This window comes from Aedes albopictus, chromosome 3 (genome assembly GCF_035046485.1).
Source record: "Aedes albopictus strain Foshan chromosome 3, AalbF5, whole genome shotgun sequence".
In the NCBI taxonomy this organism is placed as follows: domain Eukaryota; kingdom Metazoa; phylum Arthropoda; class Insecta; order Diptera; family Culicidae; genus Aedes; species Aedes albopictus.
In genome coordinates, this window is record NC_085138.1 from 100,054,766 (window position 1) to 100,057,502 (window position 2,737).

Below are 2,737 nucleotides of genomic sequence, written 5' to 3' on the forward strand. Positions count from 1 at the left end.
GCGTACGGTGTGGGCGGCCAAAACGTTGGGCCATGGTGCGGAAAAAGACCTTCCACGATCCTCCTTATTTTGTCCGGGCACATTTCCACGGGTACTGCTGGACCTTTGAGCTTCGATACCACGATTCGGTACGCGTTGCCCCAGGGATTGGCGTCGGCTTCTCGACACAACTCTTTGTAGCAGTTCGACTTACTCAGCCTTATCTCGCGTTTAAGAGCGGCTCGAGCTCCCCGAAAAACGGTTCGCCTTGCTTCTCTCTCAACTTCATTTCTGGCCCTCTGGAAGCGTCTCCTAGCACGGAGGCAGGCAGCACGGAGGGTACTGATCGTCGCGTTCCACCAATACGCTGGCCGTCTTCTGTTTCTGGGCTCTATCTTCCTCGGCATTGCTATGTCGCATGCCGTAACAATCGCTTCCGTTAGTTCACCTGCATCAAGGGTTGCACCGCCGTATGGCCGCAGCGCCTCGACAAAGACTTCCTTGTCGAAGTCTTTTGTCTTCCACCTTCGTTCGCATGTCCGCGTTCTCCTCGTCGAAGTAGAGGCTCGCCGGCCAATGCTGTAGAGGATCGCCTGGTGATCACTGTTGGAATATTCCTCGCTGACTCTCCAGTTCATGTCTTCCGTGAGCGACGGACTACAGAACGTAACATCGATGATGGATTCACGGCCGTCTCTGCGGAATGTGCTGGCCATACCATCGTTGCAAAGCCTCACATCCAGCTTCGCCAGGGCTTCCAGTAGGCTGTACCCCCTAGCATTGGTGAGCCTACTACCCCATTCCACGGCCCAGGCGTTGAAATCTCCTCCGATGACTATCGGCTTCCGCCCGACCAGCGTGTCCGTGAGTGCATCCAACATCCTGTTGTACTCTTCATCTGACCACCTTGGAGGTGCATAGCAACTGCAAACGAAGACTCCATTAATTTTGGCAACCACAAAGCCTTCGTATGAACACTCGATCACTTCTTGAATGGGGAATCTACCCATCACCTGTATTGCCGCTATCTGAGATCTGTCCGTCACCCAATTGTCGTTCTCAGGGGGCACCCGATACGGCTCTGCGATGATTGCAACATCGCACTTAGTCTCTGTTGTCGACTGCCACAACAGTTGCTGTGCGACGTCGCAGTGATTGAGGTTGATTTGGGTTATCTCAATCATTGTTGACCTGCCATCGCCTTTTTATAGGCCGGGCACTTAAAGCCTCCCGTTTTATGGTCGTTTCCGTCCTCCGGCTTACACAGCATGCACTTGGGTTGGCTCGTGCAGTCCCGAGCAACGTGGCCGCTTCCACCGCAACTCCAGCATCGTCCGGACCTGTCGGGGCCCTTGCAATTTCTCGCCTGATCACCAAACTCCATGCACTTAAAGCATCGCTCCATTTGTTTGGTGGCTCGGGGAGCCAGTCGCAACGAGCACTCCGCCCATCGAATTTTTACCTTGCCAGTTGCTACCAGCTTATTGGCAATATCCACAGGCAATCGGATTGCCGCCGTCTGAGTGCCTCCATACGACTTCCTTATCCGAATCACCATCGGTCCTTCGACGTTGCACTGCTCCTTCAATGCGCGTTTCAGATCATCTTCTGTCGTGATCTCGTCCAGATCCTTGACTTCAACCACCGCCTCTTGTGATAAGGCTCTCACATTGGCCTCGTTCTCCAGGGATTTGGCAACGAGCTCCCTGAACGCCGAGCTCTTAACCGTCGGATCCTTCTTGAGCTCGAACAGCATCTCTCCTTTTTGGGTGCGTCTGGTCTTCACTACGTTTTCGCCCAACACCTTCAACTCCGGGTCCTCCTGCAGTTTCCTAAGCAGAGCAGCGTACGTCGTCTTGTCCTTCGCCTCGACGATCAATGCATCGCCCTTCTTCCTCTCCCTAGGAGGCCGGTGGGTTTCTTTCTTCTTCTGTTCCTTCTTCTTTTCTTCCTTCTTCTTATCTTCTTTCTCCTTTCGCTTTTTCTTCTTCTTCGCCTGCTGGTTCTCCACAGTGCGCCATCCATCATCACTCCGATTGCTGGCACGCTCCCGTTCGCTTCTCTGTTTCTTCGGGACTTCCTCTTCTCCTGGCGTGTCCCTGCCTCGTTTCTCTGAGCGAGTACTCCGGTGGCTCCTCGGCGTCTCCATGTTTTCAGCCGTAGGTCTATCCGTGGCTTCCGCCAGCGACTTCTCGGCTGTTTCCACTCTCAGCTTGAGCGCCTTCTGATCGCGTTCCGCAACTGTAACGGCAGACTTGATGCTCGTCACTAGTTGCTTGATTTTCAGGTGAACGTTGTGCTTGTCTTTGACAAACTCGTACAACTCGTTCACCCTTCTCCTCACTTCGAACAAGCTCGACTCTTGAGCTGTGCCACTGTTCGAGTTCGGTGTAAGCACTCGCTGATTCAGGAATGCTAGCTCCCGTTGGCTTCCTTGAGGCTCGCTCCGTATCGCGCTACTACTCGTTCTCGCAGCAGTTTCCAGCGGCGTCACTGGTGATCGCTGCATCATTCCACTTCTTCTGAACGCGTCCGCGTTCTCTCCAACTACTTCGGTATAATTTGATGTCTCCATTCTATTGGGTCCCCCCTCCGAGCCGCTATCTCCACCTGCTGTACGTAGTCGCTTTCGTGATCTCTTGGTTGTCTATGAATCAGGGAGGCCAAGCGAGGGTTGAACACGTACCTTCATGGGGTCCGTGTCCAGAGCCAGATCAGCGCAAGTCGGGAAAGTTACATCCGAGCCTAGTACCCATCA